Source organism: Delphinapterus leucas, chromosome X (genome assembly GCF_059928025.1).
Source record: "Delphinapterus leucas isolate spDelLeu-1000000601 "Yukka" chromosome X, BTC_Dleu_Yukka2, whole genome shotgun sequence".
NCBI lineage: Eukaryota > Metazoa > Chordata > Mammalia > Artiodactyla > Monodontidae > Delphinapterus > Delphinapterus leucas.
In genome coordinates, this window is record NC_143150.1 from 84,032,698 (window position 1) to 84,048,213 (window position 15,516).

Consider the following 15,516-nt stretch of genomic DNA (forward strand, 5'->3'; position numbering starts at 1 on the left):
TGAGAAATGCAAATCAAAACCACAATGAACCATCACGTCACACCTGTTAGAATGGCTGTCATCAAAAAGGTAACAAATAACAAATGTTGGCAAGGATGTGGAGAAAAGAGAACTCTTGTACAATGTTGATGGAATTGTAAAGCGGTGAAACCACTGTGGAAAACATTATGGAGTTTTCTCAAAAAGCTAAAAATAACACTACTATATGACCAAGCAATTCCACTCCTGGGTATATATCAGAAGGAAACAAAAACACAATTTTGAAAAGACAGATGCACCCTAATATTGACAGCAGTATTATTTACAAATGCCAAGATAGTGAAGCATATATATATATATGTACACACACAATGCAATACTACTCAGCCATAAAAAATAAAGAATTTTTGCCATTTGCAGCAACATGGATGGACTTGGAGGGTATTATTCTAAGTGAAATAAGTCAGATACATAAAGAAAAATATCATTTGATATCACTTTTATGTGGAATCTAAAAAATACAACAAACTAGTGAATATAACCAAAAAGAAGCAGATTCACAGACATTAAAAACAAACTAGTGGTTAATCAGTAGGGGAAGGTGAGAGAGGCAATATAGGAGTAGGGCATTAAGAGGTACAAACTATAAATTGAGTATAACCATCAAAAAAGTGTGAATCACTATATTGTACACTTGTAACTTACATAATATTGTGCATCAATTATACTTCAGTCTATGAAATCATCCAAAAAAATGAACAAAATTAATACCTTGAGCAAAATAAAAATGGAAACCTAAATTTCCAAAATCTGTTGGATGTAACAAAAGCAGTTCTTAGAATGACACATATCAATATAAGCCTGTCTGAGAGGGAACAAAAGTCCTCAGGTGACCTACAAGCAGGTGAGGGGGGCAAATCCAAACTCGAACCCCAGGAGTTGTGTGAAAGTAGAGAAAGGGAAATTTCTCCTAGCAGCCTCAGGAGCAGCGTATTAAATCTCCACAATCACCTTGATATACTCTACACCTGTGGAATACCTGAATAGACAATGAATCATACCAAATTGAGGAGGTAGACTTTGGGTGCAATGATATATACATATATTTCCCTTTTTCTCTTTTTGTGAGTGTGTATGTGTAGCGTCTGTGTGTGATTTTGTCTGTATAGCTTTGCTTTTACCATTTGTCCTAGGATTCTCTCTGTCTGTTGTTTTTGTTTTTTAGTTTTTTCTTTTTATCGTATAATTTTAGTGCTTGTTATTGTTGGATTTGATTTTTGGTTTGTTTGCTCTCTTCTTTCTTTCTTGTTTTTTTTTAAAATTACCTTTCAATATTTTATTTTTAATAATTATTTTTTATTTTATTGTACTAACTTTATTTCATTTTATTTTTTTCTTCTGGTCTTTCTGTTTTTCTACCTTTCTTCTGAGCCATGTGGCTGACAGGGTCTGGGTGCTCTGGCCAGGTGTCAGGCCTGTGCCTAAGATGTGGGAGAGATGAGTTCAAGATATTGGTCCACCAGAGACCTCCAAGCTCAAAGTAATATCAAATGGTGAAAACTCTCCCAGAGATCTCCATGTCAACGCTAAGACCCAGCTCCACTCAACGACAAGCAAGCTACAGTGCTGGACTCCATGTGCCAAACAACTAGCAAGACAGGAACACAACCATACCCATTAGCAAAGAGGCTGCATAAAATCATAATAAGGTCATGGAAAACCCGAACACATTATCAGATGCGGGCCTGTCCACCAGAGAGACAAAATCCAGTTCATCCAACATAACACAGACACGAGTTCCCTCCACAGGAAGCCTACAAAACCTACTGAAGCAACCTTAGCCACAAGAGACAGACACTAAAAACATCAGGAACTGCGAACCTCCAGCATTTAAAAAGGAGACCACAAAGACAGTAAGTTAAGCAAAATGAGAAGGCAGAGAAACACACAGCCAATGAAGGAGCAAAATAAAAAGGCACCCGACAAATGGATCAAGAGGAAATAGTCAGCCTACCAGAAAAATAATTCAGAGTAATGAGAGTAAAGATAATCCAAAATCTTGGAAATAGAATGGAGAAAGTACAAGAAACATTTAACAAGGACCTGGAAGAACTAAACAGAAAACAAACAATGATGATCAACAGAATAAATGAAATTAAAAATTATATAGAAGTAATCAATAGCAGAAAAGCTGAGGCAGAAGGACGGATAAGTGACCTGGAAGCTAACAGAGTGGAAATAACTACTGCAGAGCAGGATAAAGGAAAAAGAATGAAAAGAATTTGGGACAGTCTCAGAGACCTCTGGGATAACATTAAACACACTAACGTTTGGATTATAGGGGTCCCCGAAGAAGAAGAGAAAAAGAAAGGGACTGAGAAAATATTTAAAGAGATTATACTTGAAAACTTCCCTACATGGGAAGAGAAATAGTTAATCAAGTCCAGGAAGCACAGAGAGTCCCATACAGGATGAATCCAAGGAGAAACATACCAAGACACATATTAATCAGAGTATCAAAAATTAAATACAAAGAAAAAATATTAAAAGCAGCAAGGGAAAAACAAAAAATAACATACAAGTGTATCCCCATAAGCTTAAAAGCTGATCTTTCAGCAGAAATTCTGCATGCCAGAAGGGAGTGGCAAGATATATTTAAAGTGATGAAAGGGAAAAACCTACTGCCAAGATTACTCTATGCAGCAAAGATCTTGCTGAGATTTGATGGGGAAATTAAAACTTTTACAGATAAGCAAAAGCTAAGAGAATTCAGTACCATGAAACCAGGATTACAAAAAATGCTAAAAACTTATCTGGGCAGGAAACGGAAGAGACCTACAGTAACAAACCCAAAACAGAAGTAAAAGACCTACAATAACAAATGGAAAACAATTAAGAAAATGGTAATAGGAACATACATATCGATAATTACCTTAAATATAAATGGATTAAATGCTCCAACCAAAAGACATACACTGGCTGAAAGGATACAAAAACAAGACCCATATATATCCTGTCTACGTGAGACACACTTCAGAACTAGCGACAGATATAGACTGAAAGTGAGGGGATGGAAAATGATATTCCATGCAAATGGAAATCAAAAGAAAGCTGGAGTAGCAATTCTCATATCAGAAAAAATATACTTTAAAATAAAGACTATTGCAAGGAACAAAGAAGGACACTATATAATGATCAAGGGATCAATCCAAGAAGAAGATATAAGAATTGTAAATATTTATGAACCTACATCAGAGCATCTCAATACATAGGCAAATACTAACAGTCATCAAAGGGGAAATCAACAGTAACACAATCATAGTAGGGGACTTTAACAACCCACTTTCACCAATGGGCAGATCATCCAAAATGAAAATAAATAAGGAAACACAAGCTTTAATGATACATTAAACAATATGGACTTAATTGAAATTTATAGGACATGCCATCTGAAAACAACAGAATTCCCTTTCTGCTCAAGTGCTCATGGAACATTCTCCAGGATAGATCATATACTGGGTCACAAATCGAGCCTTGGTAAATTTAGGAAAATTGAAATCATATCAAGTATATTTTCTGACCACAACGCGATGAGACTAGGTATCAATTACAGGAAAAAAACCTGTAAAAAATACGAACACATGGAGGCTAAACAATACACTACTTAATAACCAAGAGATCACTGAAGAAATCAAAGATGAAATAAAAAATTTCCTAGAAACAAATGACAATGAAATCATGATGATCCCAAAACTATGGGATGCAGAGAAAGCAGTTCTAAGAGGGAAGTTTAGAGCAATGCAATCCTACCTTAAGAAACAAGAACACCTTAAGAAACAAGAACAATCTCAAATAAACAATCTAATCTTACAACTAAATCACTTAGAGAAACAAGAACAAAAAAAACCCCATAGTTAGCAAAAGGAAAGAATTAATAAAGATCAGATCAGAAATAAATGAAAAAGAAATGAAGGAAACAATATCAAAGATCAATAAAACTAAAAGCTGTTTTTTTTTGAGAAGATAAACAATATTGATAAACCATTAGTCAGACTCAACAAGAAAATAAGGGAGAAGACTCAAACAATAGAATTAGAAATGAAAAAGGAGAAATAACAACTGACACTGCAGAAATACAAAGGATAATGAGAGATTACTACAAGTAACACTATGCCAATAAAATGGAAAACCTGGAAGAAATGGATAAATTCTTAGAAATGCACAATCTTCCGGGACTGAACCAGGAAGGAATAGAATATTTAAACAGGCAAATCACAAGCACTGAAATTGAAACTGTGATAAACATCTTCCAAAAAAGAAAAGCCCAGGACCAGATGGCTTCACAGGCGAATTCTATCAAAGATTTACAGAAGAGCTAACATCTATCCTTCTCAAACTCTTCCAAAATATAGCAGAGGGAGGCACACTCCCCAAAACATTCTGTGAGGCCACTGTGACCCTGATATCAAAAATCAGACAAAGATGTCACGAAGAAAGAAATCTAAAGGCCAATATCACTGATGAACATAGATGCAAAAATCCTCAACAAAATACTATCAAACAGAATCTAGCAGCATGTTCAAAGGATCATACACCATGGTCAAGTGGGGTTTAACCCAGGAATGCAAGAATAATACAATATATGCAAATCAATCAATGTGATACACCATATTAACAAATTAAAAAATATAAACCATATGATCATCTCAATAGATTCAGAAAGAGCTTTCAACAATGTTCAACAACATTTATGATAAAAACATAGAGGGAAAGTAGGCATAGAGGGAACTTACGTAAACATAATAAAGGCCATATATGACAAACTCACAGGCAACATCCTCCTTAATGGTGAAAAACTGAAACCATTTCCAATAAGGTCAGGAACAAGGCAAGGTTGCCCATGCTCACCACTATTATTCAACTTAGATTTGCAAGTTTTAGCCACAGCAATCATAGAAGAAAAAGAAGTAAAAGGAAATCCAATCAGAAAACAAGAATTAAAGCTGTCACTGTTCGCAGATGACATGATTCTATACATAGAAAATCCTAAAGATGTTACCAGAAAACTACTAGAGCTAATCAATGAATTTGGTAAAATAGCAGGATACAAAATTAATGCACAGAAATCTCTTCTGTTCCTATACACTAATGATGAAAAATCTGAACGTAAAATTAAGAAAACACTCCCATTTACCACTGCAACAAAAGAATAAAATACCTAGGAATAAACCTACCTAAGGGGACAAAAGTCCTGTATGCAGAAAACTATAACACACTGATGAAAGAATCTAAAGATGATACAAATGTTCTTGCATTGGAAGAATGAACATCGTGAAAATAATTGTACTACCCGAAGCAATCAACAGATTCAATGCAATCCCTATCAAGCTCCCAGTGGCATTTTTCACAGAACTAGAACAAAAATTTCACCATTTGTATGGAAACACAAAAGACTTCGAATAGTGAAAGCAATGTTGAGAAGGAAAAACGGAGCTGGAGGAATCAGGCTCCCTGACTTCTGACTCTACTACAAAGCTACAGTAATCAAGGCAGTATGGTACTGGCACAAAAACAGAAATATAGATCAATGGAACAGGATAGAAAGCCAGAAATAAACCCTATCACATATGGTCACCTTATCTTTGATAAAGGAGGCAAGAATATACAATGGAGAAAAGACAGCCTCTTCAAAAAGTGGTGCTGGGAAAACTGGACAGCTATAAGTAAAAGAATGAAATTAGAACACTCCCTAACACTATACAGAAAAATAAACTTAAAATGGATTAAAGACCTAAATGTAAGGCCAGACACTATCAAACTCTTAGAGGAAAACATAGGCAGAACACTCTATGACATAAATCACAGCAAGATCCTTTTTGACCCACCTCCTAGAGAAATGGAAATAAAAACAAAAATTAAAAAATGGGACCTAATGAAACTTAAAAGATTTTGCAAAGCAAAGGAAACCATATACAAGACAAAGAGACAACCCTCAGGATTGGAGAAAATATTTGCAAATAAAGGAAATGCTAAAGGATTAATCTCCAAAATTTACAAGCAGTTCATGCAGCTGAATATCAAAAAAATCAAACAACCTAATCCAAAAATGGGCATAAGACCTAAATAGACATTTCTCCAAAGAAGATATACAGATTGCCAACAAACACATGAAAAAATGCTCAACATCATTAATCATTAGGGAAATGCAAATCGAAACTACAATGAGATATCACCTCACACCGGTCAGAATGGCCATCATCAAAAAATCTACAAACAATAAATGCTGGAGTGGTTGTGGAGAAAAGGGGACCTTCTTGCACTGTTGTTGGGAATGTAAATTGATACAGCCACTATGGAGAACAGCATGGTGATTCCTTAAGAAACTAAAAAACAACTACCATACGACCCAGCAATCTCGCTACTGGGTTTATACCCTGAGATAACCATAATTTAAAAAGGGTCATGTACCAGAATGTTCATTGCAGCTCTATTTATAATAGCCAGGACATGGAAACAACGTAAGTGTTCATTGACAGATGAATGGATAAAAGAGATTTGGCACATATATACAATGGAATATTACTCAGCCATAGAAAGAAACGAAATTGAGTTATTTGTGGTGAGGTGGATGACATAGAATCTGTCATACAGAGTGAAGTAAGTCAGAAATAGAAAAATAAATACTGTATGCTAACACATATAGGTGGAGTCTGGAAGAAAAGAACGGTCATGAAGAGCCTACGGGCACTTTGGGAATAAAGATGCAGACCTAGTAGAGAATGGACTTGAGGATACAGGGAGGGGCAAGGGTAAGCTGTGAGAAAGTGAGAGAGTGGCATGGACATATATGCACTACCAAATGTAAAATCGATAGCTAGTGGGAAGCTGCTGCATTGCACAGGAAGATCAGCTCAGTGCTTTGTGACCTGCTTAGAAGGGTGGCCTATGGAGGGTGGAAGGGTGGGAGATGCAAGAGCAAAGAGATATGGGAATATATATATGTATAACTGATTCACTTTGTTATAAAGCAGAAACTAAGACATCATTGTAAAGCAACTATACTCCAATAAGGATGTTAAGAAAAAATAGAGACTAGTACAAGCAACTCATAAATAAAATGGACAAATTCTTAGAAAGGTATAAACTTCAAAGACTGAACAAGAAAAAAATAGCAAAAATGAACAGACCAATCACAAGTAATGAAATTGAAACTGTGATTAAAAACCTTGCAAAACACTAAGTCCAGGACCAGATGCCTTCAAAGTGAATTCTATCAAACATTTATAGAAGAGTTATCAACCATCCTTCTCAAACTCTTCCAAATATTTGCATAGGAAGGAACACTCCAAAACTAATTCTATGAGGCTACAATCACCCTAATACCAAAATCAGAAAAATATACTATAAAAAAAGAAAATTACAGACAAATATCACTGATGAACGTAGATGCAAAAATTCTCAACAAAATACTAGCAAACAGAATCCAAAATCACATTAAAAGGATCATACACCATGGTCAGGTGGGATTTATCCCAGGGATGCAAAGATTCTTCAATATACACAAATCAATCTATGTCATGCACCATATTAACAAACTGAAGAATAAACTGCATATGATCATCTCAATAGATGGAGAAAACCTTTTAACAATATTCAACAACCATTTATGAAAAACACTACAGAAAGTAGGCATAGAGGGAGCCTGGCTAAACATTATAAAGGCCCTATAGAACAAACCCACAGCAAAGATCATACTCAATGGTGAAAACTGAAAGCATTTCCTCTAAGATCAGGAACAAAACAAGGATGTCCACTCTTGCCACTATTATTTTACATAGTTTTGGAAGTCTTAGCCATGGCAATCACAGAATCAAGACAAATAAACGGAATACAAATTGGAAAAGAAGTGAAACTGTCACTCTTTGCAGATGAAATGATACTATACATAGATAATCCTAAAGATACCACCAGAAAACTACTAGAGCTAATTAATGAATTTGGTAAAGTAGCAGGATACAAAATTAATGCACAGAAATCTCTTGCATTCGTATACCCTAATGATGAAAAATTTGGAAGAGGAATTAAGGAAACACTCCCATTTACCATTGCAACAGAAAGAATAAAATACCTAGGAATAAACCTACCTAGGGAGACAAAAGACCTGTATGCAGAAAACCATAAGACAATGATGAAAGAAATCAAAGATGACACAAACAGATGGAGAGATACACCATGTCCTTGGATTGGAAGAATCAACATTTTGAAAATAAATATACTACACAAAGCAATCTACAGATTAAATGCAATCCCTGTCAAATTACTGATGACATTTTTTAAAGAACTAGAACCAAAAGTCTTAAAATTTTTATGGAGAGGTAAAAGATCCTGAATAGCCAAAGCAATCTGGAGTGAAAAAAACAGAGCTGGAGGAATCACATTCCCTGACTTCTGATTGTACTACAAAGCTACGGTGATGACAACATTATGGTATTGGCACTAAAACAAAAATATAGATCAATGGAACTCTATAGAAAGCTTAGAGATAAATCTATGCACCTATAGTCAACTAATCTATGACAAAGGAGGCAAGGATATATAATGGAGAAGTGTCAGTCTCTTCAATAAATGGTGCTGGGAAAACTGGACACCTACATGTAAAATAATGAAATTAGAAAACTCCCTAACACCATACACAAAAATAAATTCAAAATGGATTAAACATCTAAATGTAAGACCAGACACTATAATACTCTTAGAAGAAAACAAAGAAAAAACTCTCTTTGACATAAATCCCAGCAAGATCTTTTTTGACTCACCTCCTAGAGTAATTGAAATAAAACCAAAAATAAACAAACGGGACCTAATGAAACTTAAAAGTTTTTGCACAGCAAAGGAAACCATAAACAAGACGAAAAGACAACCCTCTGAAGGGGAGAAAATATTTGCAAATGAATCAACAGACAAAGAATTAATCTCCAAAACATACAAGCAGCTCATGTAGCTCAGTATTTAGAAAGCAAACAACCCAATCCGAAAATGGGCAGAAGACCTAAATAGACATTTCTCCTAACAAGATATACAGATTGCCAACAAACACATGAAAGGATGCTCAATATCACTAATCACTAGAGAAATGTAAATCAAAACTACAATGAGGTATCACCTCACACCAGTTAAAATGGGCATCATCAGAAAATCTACAAACAAAAAATGCTGGAGAGGATGCAGAGAAAAGGGAACCATATTGCACAGTTGGTGGGAATGTAAATTGATACAGCCACTATGGAGAACAACATGGGGGTTCTTTAAAAAACTAAAAATAGAACTACCATATGACCCAGCAATAGCACTACTGAGCATATACCCAGAGAATAACATAATTCAAAAAGACACATGCACCCCAATGTTCATTGTAACACTATTTACAATATCCAGGTCATGGTAACAATGTAAATGCCCATCGACAGATAAATAGATAAAGGAGTTGTGGTACATATATGTAATGGAATATTACTCAGCCATAAAAAGGAACGAAATTGGGTCATTTGTAGAGATGTGGATGGACCTAGATACTGTCATACAGAATGAAGTAAGTCAGAAAGAGAAAAACAAATATCATATGTTAACACATATACGTGGAATGTAGAAACATGATACAGATGAAGTGGTTTGCAAGGCAGAAATAGAGACACAGATGTAGAGAACAATCTTATGGACATCAAGGGGGGAAAGAGTGGGGTGGTGGTGGTGGGATGAATTGTGATATTGGGGTTGACCTATATACACTAATATGTATAAAATAGATAAGTAAATGGAACCTGTTGTATAACAGAAAGAAAGGAAGGAAGGAAGGGAGGGAGGGAGGGAGAGAGGGAGGAGGGAGGGAGAGAGAGAGGAAAAGAAAAGAAAGAAAGAAAGAAAAAAGAAAGAAAGAAAGAAAGAAAAAGAAAGAAAGAGAGAAAGAGAGGAAGGAAGGAAGGAAGGAAGGAAGGAAGGAAGGAAGGAAGGAAGGAAGGAAGGAAGAAAAATCTGTTGTGTTTGTATACACTATAATTAAATATCAGAAAAAGTTTTTAAAATCCCATTTAAAATCACACCAAATATAGTAAAATACCTAGCAGTAAACTTCACCAAAGAGGTGTAAGATCTATAGTTTGAAATCTCTTTTAAATTATGTAGAAAGTAAAAAGTGGAATTAAGAACCAAATTATAGTAATAATGGCTTTCATATTTGCACATGTATTTACCTCTACTACATATTTTTATATCTTCATAATACTTCAAGTTAGTGTCGAGCAACCTTTTGTTTCAACCTGAATAATCCCCTTTTGCATTTCTTTCAAGGCAAGTCTTGTGGTAATTCCCTTAGCTTCTGTTTATCTGAGAATGTCTTAATTTCTCCCTTATTTATTTATTTAAAGAAGGTGTTTGGGGTAGGAGTTAATTAATTAATTAATTTATTTTTGCTGTGTTGGGTCTTCGTTTCTGTGTGAGGGCTATCTCTAGTTGTGGCAAGCGGGAGCCACTCTTCATCGCGGTACACGGGCCTCTCACTATCACGGCTTCTCTTGTTGTGGAGCACAGGCTCCAGATGCGCAGGCTCAGTAGTTGTGGCTCACGGGCCTAGTTGCTCCGCGGCGTGTGGGATCCTCTCAGACCAGGGCTCGAACACATATCCCCTGCATTAGCAGGCAGATGCTCAACCACTGCGCCACCAAGGAAGCCCCTCTCCCTTATTTTATTTGTTTTAACATCTTTATTGGGGTATAATTGCTTTACAATGGTGTGTTAGTTTCTGCTTTATAACAAAGTGAATCAGTTATACATATACATATGTTCCCATATCTCTTCCCTCTTGCGTCTCCCTCCCTCCCACCCTCTCTATCCCATCCCGCCAGGCGGTCACAAAGCACTGAGCTGATCTCCCTGTGCTATGCGGCTGCTTCCCACTAGCTATCTACCCTACGTTTGGTAGTGTATATATGTCCATGCCTCTCTCTCGCTTTGTCACAGCTCACCCTTCCCCTCCCCATATCCTCAAGTCCGTTCTCTAGTAGGTCTGTGTCTTTATTCCTGTCTTACCCCTAGGTTTTTCATGACATTTTTTCCTTAAATTCCATATATATGTGTTAGCATATGGTATTTGTCTTTCTCTTTCTGACTTACTTCACTCTGTATGACAGACTCTAGGTCTATCCGCCTCATTACAAATAGCTCAATTTCGTTTCTTTTTATGGCTGAGTAATATTCCATTGTATACATGTGCCACATCTTCTTTATCCATTCATCCAATGATGGGCACTTAGGTTGTTTCCGTCTCCAGGCTATTGTAAATAGAGCTGCAATGAACATTTTGGTACATGACTCTTTTTGAATTATGGTTTTCTCAGGGTATATGCCCAGTAGTGGTATTGCTGGGTCATATGGTTGTTCTATTTTTAGTGTTTTAAGGCTCTCCCTTATTTTTGAAAGGCTGTTTGACTGTTCATAGAATTCCCAGTTAACAGTTTTATTTAAGCACTTTAAATGTACCATTTCCAGAGGAGATCAAGATGGCAAAAAAGGAGGACATAGAACTTACATCTCTCCACAAACACATCAAAAATACATCTACATCTGGAACAATTCTCACTGAAAACAAACTGGAGACTGACAGAAAAACTCCTGTACAGCCAAGGCTGTAAAGGAAGATCTACATTGACTCAGGCAGTAAGGGAAGAATAGCAATCAGGTCAGGACACACAACCCTAGGAGACGACACAGAATAAGTGGGGAATATCATGGGCGCAGAGGTCCTCCTAGGGGTCTGACATGGGAAAGATGAGTCCACTTAGCTGGTTTGAAAAAGAGTGGAACTAACACGGGGGCTCTAAGAATCAGACTCCATTCATGAAGAGTGACCACAAGCTTGCTTACTCTCAGGAACAAGGTGGAGGAAGCATATTGAAGCTGTACCTGCCAGTTTCTTGCAACCTCCCTGTGTGCACCCGGTACACGCCAAGCACCAGCTCCAGCCCCTCTAACTATCAGCTTCTTACTAGGGAGATAGCTTCTGTTGCCAAGGAAAGCGCCCAATTGTGAGGCAGAGAGCTGGCTCAGACACTGCACAGAACCTGAACTGGGTGAGAGCAGCCATTACTGGCATTCATGGAGGACGCAGATCAAGAGCAGTCTGGAGCTCTGACTGGTGTGCAGGAACTGCCCCAGCATGTGCCCCAGCAGACGCTGATTGCCCATTATGGCCATTTTTGCTCCAGTTCAGCTCCTCAGAAGCCCAAAGGTTGCCATTGATGAGGAGGGTGCATGGTTGAGGGGGATGGAACTGCATCTGAATGGGACGAGGGTAGCCATTAATGGTGCTCATGGATGCAGCAGATTGGTCGCTATTTTGAGCTCTGTGTGGTGTAACACAACAGCCCCAGCCTGCATCCTTCCCTACATTGTGAGCCAGATCTGTCCACTCTTGCTCCAGCATTGTTACCCTCTGGGGCAAAGATGCCATTGGTGGGAGAAGGGAGAGCACAAATTTAAAGGGAATGGAATCAGTAGGACTGATCCTCAGAGCTGCTCCAACACATTAGGACACAATCCCTTCCCCCTGATAGGGTGGTAACAGCCACTGAGAATAGGAGAAGCCCTGGATCACATCTGGCTCTGACTCTACCTCTAGCCCCTCCATCTCCAGCCCTACCTTCCAAGCAAATAGATAGCTGCCAGTACATACTAGAGTCAGACATGACCCATACTTACTTGATATCCATCTCCCTCACCAAAGCTACTGATCACACATAGACTGCATAGGGACATACCCACACAAGGGTGGAATAGGTAACTGTTTCACCTAACTTCATAGAGACAGAGAAAGTTAAGAAATATGAGAAGACAGAGAAAGTTGTTTCAAATGAAAGAAAAGAAAAGAATGTAAAAAACAACTAAGGAGGGCTTCCCTGGTGGTGCAGTGGTTGAGAGTCTGCCTGCCGATACAGGGGACACAGGTTCATGCCCCCGGCCAGGAAGATCCCACATGTCATGGAGCGGCTGGGCCCATGAGCCATGGCCGCTGAGCCTGAGCATCTGGAGCCTGTGCTCCACAACGGGAGAGGCCACAAGAGTGAGAGGCCCATGTACTGCAAAACAACAACAACAAACAAACAAACAAACAAAAAAACCCTAATGAGACAGAGATAATTTACCAGAGATAGAGTTCAAAGCATTAGCAATCAGAATGCTAACTGAACTAGGTAAAATGTAGATGAACACAGTGAGAATTTTAACTAGAATATATTAATTAATGAACTAGAAAATATTAAAAAAGATCAGTAGGAACAGAATAATACCATAAGTGAAATGAAAAACACACTAGAAGGAATTAATAGCAGACTAGGTTATACAGAACATATAAGTGACCTAGAAGATAAAGTAGTGAAAGTCATCCAAACAGAAGAGTAAAAGTAAAAGCAAATTTACAAAAATGAGCACAGTTTAGGGTAACTTTAAGACAACATCAAGCATAGGAACATTTGCATTATATGGGTCCTGGAAGGAGAAGAAAGAAATAAAAATGGTCAAAAATGTGTTTGAGGGAGGAGCTTAAAGACGGTTGAAGAGTAAGACGTGGAGATCACCTTCCTCCCCACAAATACATAAGAAATACATCTAAATGTGGAACAACTTCTACGGAACACCTACTGAATGCTGGCAGAAGACCTAAGACACCCCAAAAGGCAAGAAATTACCCCACGTGCCTGGGTAAGGCAAAAGAAGAAAAGAAAAAACAGAGACAAAAGAATAGAGATGGGACCTGCAACTAGGGGAGGAAGCTGTGAAGGAGGAAAGGTTTCCACACACTAGGAAGCCACTTCGTGGGTGGAGACTGTGAGTGGTGGGGGGGAAGGTTCAGAACCACGGAGGAAAATGCAGCAACAGGAGTGCAGAGGGCAAAGTGGAGAGATTTGTGCAAAGAGGATTGGTGCAGACCAGCACTCACCAACACGGGAGGCTTTTCTGCTCACCCACCAGGACGGCTGGAGACTGGGAGCTGAGGCTACGGATTCGGTCAGATCCCAGGGAGAGGACTGGTGTTGGCTGAGTGAACACAGCCTGAAGGGGGCTAGTGTGATACAGCTAGCTGGGAGGGAGTCTCGGAAAATGTCTTGAACTGCCAAAGAGGCAAGAGACTTTTTCTTGCCTCTTTGTTTCCTGGTTCATGAGGAGAGGGGATTAAGAGCGCCACTTAAAGGAGATCCAGAGATGGGCACAAGCCACGGCTATCAGCGCAGACCAGAGACGGGCATGAGACTCTAAGGCTGCTGCTGTAGTTACCAAGAAGGCTGTGTGCAAGCACAGGTCACTATCCACACCTCCCCTCCTGGGAGCCTGTGCAGCCCACCACTGCCAGGGTCCCCTGATGCAGGGACAGCTTCCACAGGAGAACACATGGCACACCTAAGGCTGGTGCAACGTCACACCAGCCTCTGTCACCGCAGGCTCACCCCGTATTCCATACCCCTTTATTCCCCTGGCCTGAGTGAGCCAGAGCTTCTGAAGCAGCTGCTCTTTTAACCCTGTACTGTGTAAGTGAAGAAGAGATGCCCTTAGCTGTGCAAAGAAGGAAGAGAAAGGGAAATCTCTCCAAGCAGCCTCAGGAGCAGTGGATTAAATCTCCACAATCAACTTAATGTACACTGCATCTGTGGAATACCTGAATAGACAATGAATTATGCCAAATTGAGGAGGTGGACTTTGGGAGCAATGGTATATATATATATATATTCCCTTTTTCTCTATTTGTGAGTGTGTATGCATATGCTTCTGTATCTGATTTTGTCTGTATAGCTTTGCTTTTACCATTTGTCTTAGGGTTATTTCTGTCCGTGTTTTTCTTTTTTTTTTTTTAAGTATAGTTTTCAGTGCTTGTTATCATTGGTGGATTTGTTTTTTGGTTCAGTTGTTCCTTCACTCTTTCTTTTTTTATAATTTAATTTTTTTAATAATGATTTTTAAATTTTAATAATTTTTTATTGTATTCTATTTTATTTTATATTTTTTCTTTCTTTCTATCATTTTTTCTCCCTTTTCTTCTGAGCCAGTGGATGACAGGCTCTTGGTTTTCCAGCCAGGAGTGAGGGCTGTGCCTCTGAGGTGGGAGAGCCAAGTTCAGGATATTGGTCCACCAGAGACCTACCAGTTCCACGTAATACCAAACAGCGAAAATCACCCAGAGATCTCCATCTCAATGCAAAGACGCAGCTCCACTCAACGATAAGCAAGCTACAGTGCTGGAAACCTTATGCCAAGCAACTGGCAAGAGAGGTACACAACCACACCCATTAGCAGAGAGGCTGCCTAAAATCATACTAAGGTCACAGACACCTGAAAACACACCACAAGACGTGGACCTACCCACCAGACAGAAAAGATCCAGCCTCACCCACCAGAACACAGGTACTAGCCCCCTCCACCAGGAAGACTACACAACACACTGAACCAACTTTAGCCACTGAGGGAAGACACCAAAAACAATGGAAACTACGAACC